At 42.3% G+C, this 18,411-nt stretch overlaps 1 protein-coding gene across 4 annotated transcripts in view; it reads right to left on the bottom strand.

Annotated features, from left to right (window-relative positions):
* heatr5a (HEAT repeat containing 5a) overlaps positions 1-10,511 on the bottom strand; it is a 175,946-nt gene extending 165,435 nt beyond the window's left edge. For all 4 annotated transcript variants that reach the window (XM_060933915.1, XM_060933916.1, XM_060933913.1 and 1 more), the window contains exon 1: positions 10,380-10,511. The gene's annotated coding sequence lies outside the window, so the exon portion shown is untranslated. The remainder of the gene's footprint in view (positions 1-10,379) is intronic.
* Positions 10,512-18,411: the final 7,900 nt, after the last annotated feature.

The raw sequence follows: 18,411 nt of genomic DNA, 5'->3' as shown, positions 1-18,411 counted from the left end.
CATTTATTTTATTAGTTTATAATTATTGTTTAATTTAGTCTTCAGGAGAGACTGCCTGCACACAGTACTAGTATTAATAGTTTTTTTTTTTCTTACATGAAAGCTGAGGCATTTATATTATATTTTAAGGTAACTTCCTGTTGTGCTGTGAGGTTCTCTGCACTTTAACTTTTGAACCAACAGGTGCATTTGGATCAGTAAAGCCTATTTTTCTGCATTTTTGTAGTCCTGGTAATCTTTTATATTGGTAAAGTTGTTTATAGGACCATTTCTCAGTGTCTGTTTTTTAATCAACAGTTTTTCAGTAATAACTTAATAATATTTAACATATCACTCAATTTTAATCACAAAGAGAAAATCACAACAATTTCTCAACTTTCACTTCCTCCTGCAATGTAATCGCAACAAAAACCTAAAAAACACCGCAACTTTCATCGCAATTTTTTGGAAAACCCCCCACAACATCAGACATTTTAGCCCGCAACGATCACAAAAAAGGTCCGCAAAATCCTGGAGGGACTGAATATTCCACTTGCGAAACCGGCCAATACTGCTTCATGTATTTGAGCTGAAAAGTAAACGGTCGTTTATGATTGGTTTTAATCGTGTCATACATGTGGATTTGTTGACATTTCTGTTGGCGGGATCATTATTCAACTGTATATTTACGTTGAGTATGTAGTAATTTCCAAATCTTTGAATTGTTGATGGTGTTCATTATAAAAATTTAGACATTTAGAAAATGTCCCTCCTGAAGTTCGGCTTCACAAAGAAGTCTAGTGAATCCGAGGCGTCTGGTGCTGAAAAGAAGAGGAAACAATCACAGCAGAACTATGAAAGCAAGAGAGAGCGGAAATTTCTCAATTCTTGGAAGGATGAATTTGAATGGGTCCAAGACACCGGAGATGGAATGCAATGTTCTCTGTGCATATTAGAGTTGAGCCGGATACTCGGCTGAAACGAGTATCCGGTACGGATAAAGCACTTTTGCCGAGTATGAGTATTATACGAGTCAATATCTGTGCTCGGCCTGAATGAAAATCCTCACACAGCGTCACAGCGCCCCTCCCCTACACACACCGCTCTGCTCACTCACACAGAGAACAGCTCTCTGTCTCTCCCTCAGTCACTCAGGTTCACGGCTCTTTTCCGTTAACGTTTCGGGTTTCTTCAGCTTCAAGTTGGTTTTTATTTCAGTTTATACTTACTTATAACCAGTAGAGTTCTGGTAAACGTGGGTTCGTTCAGATGTGGTGCTTGGTAGAAAGCGACTCGCGTTGCATCTCTGCCTGTCGGAGATTTTTTTTTCTTTTTTTAACCGTCGGTTAAAAACAGTTTTTTTGACTTCACGCATTGAGTGACACTTTCTTGCTGTAATTCATGTAAAAATAACACACTCTCTCTCTCTCTCTGCCGGTCGTCGGAGGTTTTTTTTTTTTAAACCGTCAGTTGGCTCTAACCAGTTTTATTTTACTTCACGCACTGAGTGTCTGACACTTTCTAGGTAGTAGTGGTATAAATAATAATACAAATTAAGCTACACACACCTGGTGTGGAAATTGAAAAAATAAAAAAGAACAAAAAAAAAAAAAAATCACACTGATCATAAAAAAATTAAAAGTTAAAAAAAGAAAGTTGAGTATGAAAACTCTTGTTCATTACATTTCATTTCATTATTGCAACCGCATGTGTTGTATTCATTGTTGCAAAATTTGTTCTGTAAATAGTTCGTTTGCTATCGTGATTAAAACCATTGATCTGAAGCTCAATGCTGATGCTGTCCCTGTTAATAGTTTTCTAATCAGCAATAAATATAATTTCTGATCAACCCATATCAATTGCGTGCTTAAAATAACATACTGGTTAAAGCCCCGCCTGTTTCAAGACAACCAGACCCACTTCCCGGTTAAATCCCGCCCACTTCCGGGTTAGGCCCTGCCCGCTCCGAGTACGGATACAGATAATTCATGTGGTTAACAGATACAGATAATGCTGTACTCACTCAACCCTAGTGCATATCGCATCCTACTTATGCTGATGTCTCAAGCAGCATGTTTAAAAGGTACAGCTTCATATAGGCGAGACATTCTAGTGTCTCATGGCAAGAGTACAAGCCACAAGCGGTGTGATGCAAATGCAACAAATGCAATAAAGATTGCTGGGTTACAAATAGTTTGGGTTTTTTTTCCTCAAATATTTCTTCAGACAAGTCAACTTCACATTCGGACAAGTACATTTCCTTTCAACTTGCCCGACAGGAAAGTGGTTTCAAAAGTTAATGTGGTTTAGCGTAGTAGCCGAAATGCCGTTTTCTCACAGATTCCGCCTTTCTGCATGATGACTGGCTAGACGGATCATGTTCTTCGGCTCTGATTCCCTGGCTTGATTTCAACTGAATTTTTCTGGTATTGCGCAAGGTTTAAAAAAAAAAAATGGCACAAAATGCAAAACATGACAGATATTTGACCAAAGTTTAATATAAAATAGGAGAATTACACTGATCTTGCTCCTGAATTTACCCGTGATATGCACTTTAAGGACCTTGCTTTGTGCTCGAGGTCATCATCATGTTGGAACATGTTTGGGCTCCCTATGGGTGTGAAGGTCTGGTGTCCATATACTTTTGACCATAGTGCACATGTGGCCACCAGACTAATTAATTATCATAAAGCTGCATGTAAAATGGATTTTTATTGTGTGATAACCATAATTAAATTGTGAAGGCCTCTGTATGATGTATACAGAGAGCTCTTATCCAGTGTGGATCGATCATCATGACTAAAATCATCCTCCAGCAACATTACTTCAAAGACTGACGTCTGGGAGTCTTCTCCCATTCAAACAGTACTTACAGTTGTGGTCAGAAGTTTGCATACATGACCGTCATCTTGGATATGAATGTCATGGCAATATTTGGGCTTTCAGTAATTTCTCTGTTCTTTTTCTGTGGCAGAATGACTGTACAGCAGACATCTTTAATTAAAAAAAGACGCTCGAATTTAGTGCACAAGTTTTAATTTTCTTTGGGTTTTCTGAAATCAACACAGGGTCAAAATTATACATACAGGGTCAAAAATTTACATATGCTCACTTAGATCATTACTTCAGAGGTGCTGAAACTTCCAAAACGTCTCTTATCTTGCCAAGGCCGAGGTCTCTTAACTTCCTGTTAGTGATCATGATTGACTACAGCTGGTAGCTTCTCTGTGCCTTCATAAAAAGGGTTCGTTTACAGCACCCACTGGATTGACCAACACACAGTAAAATGGGAAAGTCCAAGGAGCTCAGTGCAGATCTGAGAAAGAGGATCGCAGATGTACACAACTCTGGAATGTCTCTTGGAGCAATTTCTAAACAACTGAAATTTCCCAGATTAGTTCAAACAATTGTATGCAAGTTACTGTGAGGTGTAATCACTTTGCCAAGCCACTTTGCTTCAAGAAAACCCAACCTGTCAACCTTAGCTGAAAGGAAATTGGTTTGGATGGTCAGGAACAACCTGGGAACCACCATGGCACAGCCCTGCCATGAACTGGAACTTTTGCTATCCAAAAAATAACTCCCTGCTCCAAAACTGACACCTTCAAGCGTAACTAAAGTTTGAAGCTGACCACACAGACAAAGAAAAAGCCTTCTGGAGGAAAGCTGTATGGTCAGATGAGACAAAGATTGAGTTTTTTGGCCACAATGACCACCATGTACAGAGGGACACTGTACCAGCTGGTGGTGGTGGTAAGATCATCATGCTCTGGGGCTGTTTTGCTGCCAGTGGAACTGGTTCATTGCACAAAGTGGATGGAATAATGAAGGAGGAGTTTTAATTTTCTTTGGGTTTTCTGAAATCAACACAGGGTCAAAAATATACATACGGCACACCTAATATTTGGGTAAAATGTCTCTTCACAAGATTCACCTTGACAAAACATTTTTGTGAATTCTACCTCAAGAATTCTTCAGCATAAATAATCAGAAACTTGAACACAACTTGGGACTTATAACAGGACAACAAACCCAGACACACATCAGAGCTGGTTGTGGACAATAAAGTAGGCTAATATTAAGTTTAAAACATGTCCTGACTTCAACCCTATTGAAAATATATGGACCGTGCTTATAAGTCAAGTCTATGCTGGGGGGGGGGGGGATAAAATAAAAATTTAACTGAACTTTACCAATTCTACCACGAAGAGTCGTGAAATATCCAACCAGAAAATTCCGCTGGAACGGAAGCTTGTTCATAGTAAACAAAAATGTTTGGTCAAGGTGAATCTTGCGAAGAGACATTTTACCCAAACATTAGGTGTGCCGTATGTATATTTTTGACCGTTTGTATAATTTTGACCCTGTGTTGATTTCAGAAAACCCAAAGAAAATTAAAACTTGTGCACCAAATTCTAGTGTTTTTTTAATTAAAGATGTCTGCTGTACAATCATTCTGCCACAGAAAAAGAACAGTTCAAAGAAATTACTGAAAGCCCAAATATAGCCATGACATTCATATCCAAGATGACAGTCATGTCACTGTATGTAAACTTCTGACCACAACTGTAAGAATCAGGAGGTTGATACGATTCACTTTTAACACAACCAAACACTATAGGAATGTTCAGAACTCACAAATCCTCCTGAGCGCTCATTCTGAATGTGACCTGGCAACAGTGCTGGACAAAAGAGGAGGAGGAGACGATGATTTCTTTTTTCCCCCCCACTTGAGTTTTGTTGGTTGCTATAGACCCCTTTCACATGACGTCACCGCACCGCGAGATTTTGTTAGGCGCCATATTGGAAGACCAAGTACATGCACTCACAATATAAAACAAAGTACGAGCGAGAGTAAAGTGACACGATGGATGATAATTCGGGTTATGTGAGTACATTACCAGCTGCAGAAAGGGCACGGTATGTGGAGAAACTGGCTGTGATTGATGGGTTTGACCCATATGATAAGACTCGCGGCAAGGGAGAATGGAAACATAAGGAGGACCTGACACCAATTCTGCCATCTGTTTGCTACCCAGACATTGTAAACTATTTGTTGTTTACACCCAGTGCCTACACTCAGTGTTCGAACTATGCCGATATTTTCGGGGGGTCCCTTTTTTTCCCTTGGGGGTGTGTGTGCTTGCGCTTGTCTCGGAGCGCGGATCTCCAAACACATGAGAAGCCTCTCTTACGCACATATCACGCGGACTCCACACCTCCACACACGCATCGCGTCTGAAGTCATAACTCATCAGGGGAAATCGTGTCCGCATTGGCATGTTCAAAAAACAACCTCACGTCAACAATGATACCACACGCAAGAAAAAAAAAAAACAGTCAGGCTACTCAACAACCAACCTGGCAGCAGCGAGCAAGCCCCAAACCATCCTAAATTATTATTAAATTGTAGAAGTCTGGGAGGCTTGCTCCTCATACAGTTATCAACTTGAGGCCACTTTAGCATGTTTTAAATCTGAATTTCTTGCGTTTGCTTACCTCAAAGTGTCCGCAGATCATGCACAGACTTATCCATTATATCCACAGTTTTTTGCCAAGTCTCACACAGGTTTCTTTCAAGTCTACTGTTGGGCCAATAAATCATAAATAAAACAGCTCAGATTTGTTTAAGTCGTTTGCCACTCCACTTTATTCTCGTGGGTTCACATACCGCTGCCGTTATTTCCCCCTTATCACGAGTTTGTTGGTCTTCCAAAATGGCGCAGGGTCTGTTTACTTCCGGTTTCGGGTGACGTCAGTGAAAGGGGTCTATGAAGCACTTGCATGTGACGTCACAGCCAATCCAGATTGTGACAGACGCCATCTTGTTGGTCAAACGCCATATTCCGCCTTCTACTTCTACTTCTGGTTCTACTTCTGCTTTTACTTCTACCTTTTCTTCTGGAAAACCCTACTATATACAATTCTACTACAACGGCTGCGGCTACAAGCTCTCCCTACCCGTGCACGTTTATGTTTTTTGCGTGTATTTTTGCGTGTTGTTCGTCTGTACTGGACTTCAATATCCACTACAACCGTATGGACTTACTGGACATTGGTTTCCAGCAGAAAATGACGGTTTGTAGCGATTTCCATCGCATGCACAACATTCCGGACGAGGGAAAAAAAAAAAAACATATTCCGGACGAGATAGCGAGACCAGCGGGGTCTCCGTGGATTGTTATCGGAAGCAAAGCGAAGGAGGCAGCGCCGGGAGCAAAAGCGAGGCTGTAGAGCCGGCCTGTTGACTAAGCTCAGAAAACAGCCGCTCAAACCTCCACTGCCAAGCCTCTACCTCTCCAACGCCAGATCCATGTAAACAACACGGACGATTTGGAATTACCTTATTCTATTCTATAATCGGCTGGTCAGTGCTATACTCAATACTTAAGTGACTTACCCATCCAATGAGGATTCTTGTTTACAAGATGCCACATCTGAGTCGCTGACAAATCCTGAATTTCTGTAAAGATAACTGTCCAGAGATTTATAAGCACGCAGTGCTTCACCACTGAACAGCGAGGGAAAGTTGATGAGGTAATTATACACGTCTGGGTATTCCGCTGGCAGTTCAAAATCCAGTCGTGAAAACTACGTCCGGTAAGCCATAAGGGTCACAAATCTGTAGATCGTTTATTTTAGACATATATCTAGTTATCTGTTCATTAGAAAAATGAGCCGTGTAGTCTGTCGGTTGAAATTGATCCATTCTGTACACGAGTGCAGCAGTATTCAGCGGTGTTTTTGACCGACAAGATGGCAGTTGTGTACTTTCCGGTCACGTGACTGCAAGATCTCTATAGGTGAAAAAAGATCTGACATTTATTTTGGTTTCGTTTTTAACACCAAATAAGCTCTGCAGTTTTACAGGGAGCTTTTTATATCCACTGTACAGTACATATGAATTTTAAATGTGTATAATCATCGATATGTTGAGGTTTTCTGTGAGGAGACATTTCATTTGCGTCTGGATGGACTCTCCCATGTCAGCGCTACACACACTATTTCCAATTCCATGTTGTCTAGAAAAGCCTTTATTTTAATCGAGCCTTCCTGTAAAGGCTTTGGTGTGCATTCATGGTGTGTAATCATGCCTTGTAAATTCATTTACAGAATTCAACAACCTGTAGACTTCCATTAGGAGTGAGATTAAAAGAAAACAGGGCTTTCTTTATTCGTTTCTTAATACGTGTTGAAATTAACGTCAGTGGTATTGACAAATATGTTACATATGAGAAGATGACATTATGTTTGCGGGGGGGAAAATGCTGAAACGTTCCATTAACCGAGACAGAAGTCTAAGACTTGAGAGTACGATGCCACTGTTTCTAACGCTTCCCATGTAAACTTATATGACACAGCTATGAATAATGCAGTTTGCCTTGAGGATTTTGTTCTCTGCAACAACGTCACTATATGCAAGAACATGAGAATTAGTCTGTATTTTAACCTGCGCATGTACTGCACACTACCGTTCAAAAGTTTGGGGTCACCCAGACAATTTTGTGTTTTCCATGAAAAGTCACACTTTTATTTACCACCATAAGTTGTAAAATGAATAGAAAATATAGTCGAGACATTTTTCTGGCCATTTTGAGCATTTAATCGACCCCACAAATGTGATGCTCCAGAAAGTCAATCTGCTCAAAGGAAGGTCAGTTTTAGAGCTTCTCTAAAGAGCTCAACTGTTTTCAGCTGTGCTAACATGATTGTACAAGGGTTTTCTAATCATCCATTAGCCTTCTGAGGCAATGAGCAAACACATTGTACCATTAGAACACTGGAGTGAGAGTTGCTGGAAATGGGCCTCTATACACCTATGGAGATATTGCACCAAAAACCAGACATTTGCAGCTAGAATAGTCATTTAGCACATTAGCAATGTATAGAGTGGATTTCTGATTAGTTTAAAGTGATCTTCATTGAAAAGAACAGTGCTTTTCTTTCAAAAATAAGGACATTTCAAAGTGACCCCAAACTTTTGAACGGTAGTGTATATTTTTTTTAAAAAATCTATTTCTAATTGGTAGCTTTTTCTTTACTGGGGAAAGCCACATTCTACACTACAGGCACACTTTAAGGTGCTTTAATAACAAAAGGAGTGAATTCACCAAGAAGAATATCGACACTTATAATACTGAATTGAATTATAGATATTATTTCCTATACATAATTTTCATACACACAGTCCTTCTTCCCACAGCTCACTTCAGCCCGACACGGCTCGCGTTTCGACTACCAAAAACCAGCACGACTCAGCTCGTTTCAGCCCTGCTTAGCCCCTAAAACTCGCACCGTTTTGGAGTGGGGCTGAAGCGAGCCAAACCGTGCCGACTGAGGCTGGAGGCGTGAGCAGACACTCCCCTGTGCACTGATTGGTGAGGAGGCGTGTCCTCACATGCCCACACACGCCCCGCGAGCGCGCTGGGATCTGTAAACACTGCAAACCCGGAAGAAGAATAATTACGAATTACGAGAATTTCTGAAGCCTTATGCGCCTCGCCTCATCTATACGCTCTTGCCAGTATCTGTCCGCGTTGTCGGTGACAACAAGCCACAGCACCAAGACCAGCAACACTAACGACTCCATGTCCTCCATGTTTATTGTTTACTATTCGGGTCGTGAGACTACCGCTTAAAAGCTCACTGAATCAGTGACATACAGAGCATCGTGGACGAGTTCACGGAGCGCAAGGCTCGTCGTATGCCCTTCAAATAATGCGCGCAGTAGGCTATTGATGTTTTATTATGAGCCATGTGCAGTATGTCACCTAATGTTTTTTTGTTTCTGAGTTACATGTTCGTTTGAAGGACTTAATGTACAAACTAACATAGTTGCACCCCGTAGTGTTGAAATTGGTAAACACAGTGCATTCAGTGAGGTTTGCACCGCCCTCCTTTTATTTCTGACTCTTCCTGTCACCACTCTGAGCGCTCATTCGTATGCCCTTCAAATAATGTGCGCAGTATAGGCTATTGATGTTTTATTATGAGCCATGTACAGTATCCTAATGTTTTTTGTTTCTGAGTTACATGTTCGTTTGAAGGACTTGATGTACTAAATAACATAGTTGCACCCGGTAGTGTTGAAATTGGTAAACACCGCAGTTGCGGACATTTTGTAGCCTAAAATGATGTTATGATAAGCTTTAATAAAGGGCCCGGCTCTGACTTGTTCCGCCACTGTCACTGATGTCACTGTTTGCGCTGCTTAACGACATCACATGACGTCCACCCACTTTCGCTAACTCCACCCAATGTGTCCACCCACTTCCAGCCAGCACGGTTCAGCGCGGTTGTAGTCGAAATGCAACTTCAATAGCCCCGCTCAGCTCGACTCGGCTCAGCCGCGTTTGTAGTGGAAAAGCGGCAATAGACACAGACAACCATTCACACTCACATTCACACCTACGCTCAATTTAGAGTCACCAGTTAACCTAACCTGCATGTCTTTGGACTGTGGGGGAAACCGGAGTACCCGGAGGAAACCCACGCGGACACGGGGAGAACATGCAAACTCCGCACAGAAAGGCCCTCGCCGGCCACGGGGCTCGAACCCAGGACCTTCTTGCTGTGAGGCGACAGTGCTAACCACTACACCACCGTGCCGCCCAGCGTCTTCATTTTGTACCAAAACCCAGTAACCTTCATTATGTTTTCTTTTTTAATCTGAAAAGTGCTCTCTTATGGAATATTGTTGAACACACCATTCCCACTGCAATCTTTGCAGAGTGAACAATAATGCATGATTACTTTACAATATCTATCACATACACAAGGTTTACATTTATTTTTATTTAAAAAAACAGCTCGTATGGATTTTTTTTGTTGTTGTTTAATAAGGTTTGTCATTATCTTTCAACATCACTATAATGTCTTCTAAGGTGAGCGGGTTGACTGTAACTGGACTGTAGATGGAACAGAACACCGCGGAGTGGAGTGGAGTGGACTCAGTCAGTTGGACCCAAGTGCTGGTCCGACTTACACAGGATTAATGCACAGAATTAACACCGGTTTTAATCATAATGTGAATATAACCTGCAGTGTAAATGAATAAACCAGTTTTAACAGTCTTTTAAACTGTTTAACCGGGTCAGTTCGGGTCTTCAGACGCCCACGCAGAAAGCTAAGCTAACTAGCTGTGCAAAAAACAAAAACAAAAAAAAGTTGTTTGTTATCCCGCTGACGAAAAGTTGCAGCTTGAAGGAAGTCAGTTACATAAGTGAAGCTTATTTATAATATATTATAACTTAACTACAAACCACTGACAATATATTTAATCACTGACTCCAGTCAGAGAGCTGATGAAGAATGCTAATCATTAGCCATTTAGCTGCAGCCAAGAATCTGCTGGAGGGTTTTATTCATGAAAAAGAAAACCAAAAAAAAGTGTTACATACCGAATAACCGCGCTGTGAAAGATAGCGGACTGAGAAATGATCCGGATTCAGTCCTCCCAAGGCGGTGTCTGAGCCGTGTGGAGAACCGTGAGAACATCCGACCGGGAGTGAGAGAGGAAAGCAGAAAGCACAGAGAGAGAGAGAGGCGGAGGCGAGTGATGGGAATTTCGGCTCTTTTTCGGGAGCCGGCTCTTTCGGATCCCGAACGGCTCCTGAGATTTTATTTTTGATTTAATTGCTGCAATTAACTAGTTAATTAATTACATTATTATTTATATTTTATCAATAGGATGTTTTCCATTTTATTTTTTAGTTTTTGTAGCCATTGTAAAGCTTTGTAAAGTATAGCAGTGTAACAATGTTCTAGCTATAGAAATAAAACTTACAATTAATAAATTATTTTCTCACAAACACAATGCAAAACTGTGTTATATTACCAATATAAAATGCACAGAACTTTATACATTACACACTAATACACATTTTTTTTTCCATTACAGTATTCTTGACAGGCGGCACGGTGGTGTAGTGGTTAGCGCTGTCGCCTCACAGCAAGAAGGTCCGGGTTCGAGCCCCATGGCCGGCGAGGGCCTTTCTGTGTGGAGTTTGCATGTTCTCCCCGTGTCCGCGTGGGTTTCCTCCGGGTACTCCGGTTTCCCCCACAGTCCAAAGACATGCAGGTTAGGTTAACTGGTGACTCTAAATTGAGCGTAGGTGTGAATGTGAGTGTGAATGGTTATCTGTGTCTATGTGTCAGCCCTGTGATGACCTGGCGACTTGTCCAGGGTGTACCCCGCCTTTCGCCCGTAGTCAGCTGGGATAGGCTCCAGCTTGCCTGCGACCCTGTAGAAAGATAAAGCGGCTAGAGAAAATGAGATGAGATGAGTATTCTTGACGGGCGGCACGGTGGTGTAGTGGTTAGCACTGTCGCCTCACAGCAAGAAGGTCCTGGGTTCAAGCCCCGTGGCCGGCGAGGGCCTTTCTGTGTGGAGTTTGCATGTTCTCCCCGTGTCCGCGTGGGTTTCCTCCGGGTACTCCGGTTTCCCCCACAGTCCAAAGACATGCAGGTTAGGTTAACTGGTGACTCTAAATTGACCGTAGGTGTGAATGTGAGTGTGAATGGTTGTCTGTGTCTATGTGTCAGCCCTGTGATGACCTGGCGACTTGTCCAGGGTGTACCCCGTCTTTCGCCCGTAGTCAGCTGGGATAGGCTCCAGCTTGCCTGCGACCCTGTAGAACAGGATAAAGCGGCTAGAGATAATGAGATGAGATGAGTATTCTTGACCAATGAATGAAAGTTTTATGTTCTTTCTGAGAAGACTTTCAGCTGTACACACTCCTCAGACAGCCTTTGTTTTTTGGGGGGTTCAGTTTTGGGGGTTCAGTCAGAAAACAAACAGCCAGCCATCTCTCTCTCTCTCTGAGGCACCTAAGGACAAAAAACTAATTCGGCTCCCACCGAAGAGCCGGCTCCCGTCGTTCACTTCAAAGAGCCGGCTCTTTGAACCGGATCGTTCGCGACCGACACATCACTAGAGTGAACTCCACACCTTGGAAACAAAACCTCAAGCCTGTCTACTAAAGCCACACACACACAATATTCAACCTGTGCTTTTATTATTATTATTCACTGATATGGTCCTCACAGCAATATCTTAAATCAGGGATGTGCACAGAGGGCTCAAAGGGGCAGGGGCTCAAAGTCAGAAAAAGGGCAGCAAGTGCATGATTTTTTTTTTCCCGGTCCTTTCCAAAATATGGAAATGTAGAATTAAAATTAAAGTACTAATAGGAAGGTAAGCACTTAGCTATGTGTCCTGTGTTGGTGAAAGTGATATGCAATTGCCATTTCTTTTGTGTCAGCAAAATTGTCACTCACATTATCATAGGCTTGGAAGACATGCAAAGCAATAAAACACTGGTGCATTATTAGGCTTTTTTATTGTTAAAGATTTAACATTGAACAGTGAAAACTGAACTTTGAACAAATAAGTAAATAGCCTAATGGACAAAATGATAAAAATCAGTCCTTCCTTTCATAAGGTAGAAGCCTAACATTCCAGGGGCCTTAAAGCAGTAACCTTCTGGGGGCCGTGTCCCTGTAGATATTAATGACCTCATTGTGATTTATGAGCAGGGCCGCTGACAGCTTTGGCTGGGCCCGGGACAAAATGCTCTGAATGGGCCCCCCCCGGGTCAACCCACACACACACACACACCTCTCTTATCCCAGTCTCTACTCACGCGATTGGGGTGCTCTTGAAGGAGCAGCGATGGACGGGGGATTTCGGGCAGGGCTGGGGGCGAACATAGTATACTGTGCGTGCGTACTGTCCAGTGTGAAAAGCAGAGAACAACACACCGCTCAAGAAACGGCGGGATATGATTGCGGGCTAATGTGAATATTCTTAGCTTCAATCAGATATATGAAACACAATGTTATTAAGCCATTGTGGTTATGAAATGATTCAATGCCCTGTGCGTTTGATATGGTGTTCAGTGTGACTTGCTCTCCCCTCGTTTGTAACATGAATTGCGTGCCGCGCGTGCCTCGGTTGGGGTTACTTTACGGGGCTGGAAAAAGTTGGCTGTGTCTTACCTGGCTCAGCTGCCCCACTGCCTTTGCTAGTACCTGCTGCATCATCCGAATCTTTTTTAAAATATTTATGCAGTGAGCCCCTGAGTCTCTTGGTTTCTTCCTCTCTTTTTCTCTTTTCTTTTCTTTGCTTCTGACTTGTGCATGTTGGCAAATGGCATGCACGCTGATTGTCGAAGCGCTATGATCGAACGATGTCGTTTTTTTCCCCTTAATCAAAAAGAGTCAGACCAAACCATTTTTGCATTAGGGGTGGTAGGGGGTTCTTGACGCCTTTTTCAAAGACAATAAAGGCAAAAGATCTAGAAATCATTTATTGAATGCAAATATAGCACATTTCTCCCCCAAATCAACACATTTTGAAATGAAATAAAATAATCACAACTTCATGAGAGCCCAGTTCTGGGCCCCCCCCCCATTCCTGGGCCCGGGACAACATACCCGTTTGTCCCCCCCCTGTCGGCGGGCCTGTTTATGGGTGTGTCTTTTTCAATCAAGAGGAGAAGGAGATCAGAGAGCCTCTCTTCTTTGCATAGGCTTCTGAGTACATTTTTCACAAGCTTTTGTTTTTGTTTTTTTCTGAAACATAACCCACATTTGATTTGAGCATGTTGTGGAAGAGGTCGACGACTAGTTATATATACACAAGAGGAGAATGTAAGCTTGCCGACGATATGATACTTGCATGTAGACCCAAGCACGGCCGAGGCAATCGATTGTGAACAGTAACAGGTCAGGTCACGTCAGTTAACAAGCAGATTATTAAACTACAGAGACTTAAATTACTCGCACAAATGTCAGTAGCCCTACAAACGCCCAAATGTCATGTCCATACAGTTTGAAAGGGCGAACTGTTAGACCATAACTCACATGTTCAAGCTGCCTCACTGTCGCGTCTCCTCTGTTCTCATTGTGGCAGCGCGCGCAGCGGCTTCTTCCCTCTCACTCAGTCCGCGCGCCCTCTCTCTGGCCGCGCTCGAGCGGAGCAGCAATGGACAGAGAAGCGGCAGCTCAGCGCACACAACCACCCCGGATTACAGGAACATTGGGAGATTGCCGTGGAGTTTTTGTACCGCCGTTCTTTTAAACTTCTAACAGGACTGTATTATTTATTATTAGGATTATTATTATTATTTTAAAAGGGCAACATTTAATTCGAGGCAAAAAGGGCAGGGGCTCAAGCACCCCTAAAGCCCTATGTGTGCACGTGCCTGATCTTAAACATATTCATTTCAACTTCATAGATAGCACTGACTCTTAAGGACAGACTTTTTGTTTTTAAGAAACTCTAAAATCACCTCAGAATCGCTTCCAGAACTCTTAAATCAGATTCATACTGTACACACAGTGGTGCTAGAAAGTTTGTAAACCTTTTAGAATCTTCTATATTTCTGCATAAATACAGTTAGGTCCATAAATATTTGGACAGAGGCAACATTTTTCCAATTTTGGTTCTGTACATTACCACAATGAAGTTTGAACAAAACAATCCAGATGCAGTTGAAGTTCAGACTTTCAGCTTTAATTCAGTGGGTTGAACAAAATGATTGCATAAAAATGTGAGGAACTAAAGCATTTTTTAAACACAATCCCTTCATTTCAGAGGTGGCACGGTGGTGTAGTGGTTAGCGCTGTCGCCTCACAGCAAGAAGGTCCGGGTTCGAGCCCCGTGGCCGGCGAGGGCCTTTCTGTGCGGAGTTTGCATGTTCTCCCCATGTCCGTGTGGGGGTGCTCCGGTTTCCCCCACAGTCCAAAGACATGCAGGTTAGGTTAATTGGTGACTCTAAACCAGGGGTGCCCAAATTGATCCATAAAGGGCCATGTGGCTGCAGGTTTTCATTCCAGCCATGCAGCAGCACACCTGATTTGGCTCATTCAATCAACTGAACTGTCTTCACACAGTCAAATACTTGCAGCCACACCCACCCTTGATTAAAGGGTGGGTGTGTCAGTTGATTGAATGAGCCAAATCAGGTGTGCTGCTGCATGGCTGGAATGAAAACCTGCAGCCACATGGCCCTTTATGGATCAATTTGGGCACCCCTGCTCTAAACTGACCGTAGGTGTGAATGGTTGTCTGTGTCTATGTGTCGGCCCTGTGATGACCTGGTGACTTGTGCAGGGTGTACCCTGCCTTTCGCCCGTAGTCAGTTGGGATAGGCTCCAGCTTGCCTGCAACCCTGTAGAACAGGATAAAGCGGCTAGAGATAATGAGATGAGATGTTCATTTCTAATACTTGGTTGAAAACCCTTTGTTGGCAATGACTGCCTGATGTCTTGAACTCATGGACATCACCAAATGCTGTTTTTCCTCCTTTTTAATGCTCTGCCAGGCCTTTACTACAGCGGTTTTCAGTTGCTGTTTGTTTGTGGGCCTTTCTGTCTGAAGTTTAGTCTTTAACAAGTGAAATGCATGCTCAATTGGGTTGAGATCAGGTGACTGACTTGGCCATTCAAGAATATTCCACTTCTTTGCTTTAATAAACTCCTGGGTTGCTTTGGCTTTATGTTTTGGGTCATTGTCCATCTGTATTATGAAACACCGACCAATCAGCTTGGCTGCATTTGAGCACACAGTATGTGTCTGAGTACCTCAGAATTCATCCGGCTGCTTCTGTCCTGTGTCACATCATCAATAAACACTAGTGACCCAGTGCCACTGGCAGCCATGCATGCCCAAGCCATCACACTGCCTCCGCCATGTTTTACAGATGATGTGGTATGCTTTGGATCATAAGCTGTACCACGCCTTCGCCATACGTTTTTCTTTCCATCATTCTGGTAGAGGTTGATCTTGGTTTCATCTGTCCAAAGAATGTTCCTCCAGAACTGTGCTGGCTTTTTTAGATGTTTTTTAGCAAAGTCCAATCTAGCCTTTTTATTCTTGAGGCTTATGAGTGGCTTGCACCGTGCAGTGAACCCTCTGTATTTACTTTCATGCAGTCTTCTCTTTATGGTAGATTTGGATATTGATACGCCTACCTCCTGGAGAGTGTTGTTCACTTGGTTGGCTGTTGTGAAGGGGTTTCTCTTCACCATGGAAATTATTCTGCGATCATCCACCACTGTTGTCTTCTGTGGGCGTCCAGGTCTTTTTGCATTGATGAGTTCACCAGTGCTTTCTTTCTTTCTCAGGATGTACCAAACTGTAGATTTTGCCACTCCTAATATTGTAGCAATTTCTCGGTTTTTTTCTGTTTTCACAGCTTAAGGATGGCTTGTTTCACCTGCATGGAGAGCTCCTTTGACCGCATGTTTTCTTCACAGCAAAATCTTCCAGATGCAAGCACCACACCTCAAATCAATTCCAGGCCTTTTATCTGCTTAATTGAGAATGACATAACGAAGGAATTGCCCACACCTGCCCATGAAATAGCCTTTGAGTCAATTGTCCAATTACTTTTGGTCCCTTTAAAAACAGGGTGGCACATGTTAAGGAGCTGAAACTCCTAAACCCTTCATCCAATTTTAATGTGGATACCCTCAAATGAAAGCTGAAAGTCTGGACTTTATGTCCATGTCCATTATATAACTATAACCTGAATGTGTTTCAGTAAACAGGTAAAAAAAAACCCCAAAATTTGTGTGTGTCCAAATATATATGGACCTAACTGTATGACCTAAAACATTATCAGATTTTCACACAAGTCCTAAAAGTAGATAAAGAGAACCCAGTTAAACAAATGAGACAAAAATATTATACTTGTTCATTTATTTATTGAGGAAAATGATCCAATATTACATATCTGTGAGTAGCAAAAGTATGTGAATGTGGAATTAGAGTCAGGTGTTTTCAATCAATCTGGATGACAATCAGGTGTGAGTGGGCACCCTGTTTTATTTAAAGAACAGGGATCTATCAAAGTCTGATCTTCACAACATGTTTGTGGAAGTGTATCATGGCACGAACAAAGGAGATTTCTGAGGACCTCAGAAAAAGTGGCATTGATGCTTATCAGCCTGGAAAAGGTTATAAAACCATCTCTAAAGAGTTTGGACTCCACCAATCCACAGTCAGACAGGTTGTGTACAAATGGAGGAAATTCAAGACCATTGTTACCCTCCCGAGGAGTGGTCGACCAACAAAGCTCACTCCAAGAGCAAGGCGTGTAATAGTTGGCGAGGTCACAAAGGACCCCAGGGTAACTTCTAAGCAACTGAAGGCCTCTCTCACATTGGCTAATGTTCATGAGTCCACCATCAGGAGAACACCGAACAACAATAGTGTGCATGGCAGGGTTGCAAGGAGAAAGCTACTGCTCTCCAAAACGAACATTGCTGCTTGTCTGCAGTTTGCTAAAGATCATGTGGACAAGCCAGAAGGCTATTGGAAAAATGCTTTGTGGACGGATGAGACCAAAATAGAGCTTTTTGGTTTAAATGAGAAGCATTATGTTCGGAGAAAGGAAAACACTGCATTCCAGCATAAGAACCTTATCCCATCTGTGAAACATGGTGGTGGTAGTTAGGGATGTTAACCGATGACCGTTTGACCGGTGGTTGACCGAATCAACGTCAACCGGTTAATTTTTTTTTGGTTGTCGGTTAAAAAAAAAATAAATCGTTTTGAAGCTGCTGATTTTGGAGCAGAGGACTTGAAATTCTATGTTGTAAACGCATGGGGCATGCCATGCGGTGTAAGGACGACAGCTGACAAATTAGAAACACCCATTCAGTCATGTCCCGCCCCAGTTAAAGACAACTGACAAATCAGAAACACCCATTCAGTCATGTCCCGCCCTCCCGCTGCCACTCGGCGAAAGAAAAGTGTAGAGACACTACAGGCTTTTTAGCTTACAAATTACTATTCTGTTTTTTTTTTATTATTATTAGGCCAAAAAAAAAAAGTGTTTACGGTAACCCGACCAATCGAGAATTTCCGCGTCGAAATTGCTGACCGTAAAATTTTTATTACACATTTCCCTCGATATTTTAGTGTAAGCGGCGTTAGTTTGTCATAATTTTTTGTTTCAACGCATTCAAGTTGTGAAAGAAACGATAAAAAGTAAAATGTTTCGCCACTTCTATCAGCCCTCCTGCATAAACATGGAAGCGCACTTGTATACTGAAGGAGGAAGGGAAAACTGACCCAAGGAGCCATTTTGAATCCTCATTCAAGGCTGTAATGCAAATTGCTTCCTCTTCAGTATACAAGTGCACTTCCATGGCAGGGAAAAACACTACATTTTGCCGCCTATGTAGTCACCTATTTATACAAATAAGAGTCATTCAGGATTCAGCCATGTTTTTGCTCGGTGTTTTTGCTCGACCCAAGTTCTACAGTAGGCTAGGCCGTCTGCTTTTAATGGAAGTAGCCTAGCCTAGGACGTTATTTTCACGTTATTTCTTGATAAGGTGTTTTCACATTATTACATGAAAATATCATGAAATAACGTGATAAGTTCGTATCATGAAATTACGGGATGTTATTACATG

Source organism: Neoarius graeffei, chromosome 11 (assembly GCF_027579695.1).
Source record: "Neoarius graeffei isolate fNeoGra1 chromosome 11, fNeoGra1.pri, whole genome shotgun sequence".
Taxonomy (NCBI): Eukaryota; Metazoa; Chordata; class Actinopteri; order Siluriformes; family Ariidae; genus Neoarius; species Neoarius graeffei.
The sequence above is the reverse complement of the archived record's forward strand: the minus strand, read 5'-3'. Positions and strand labels throughout refer to the sequence as shown.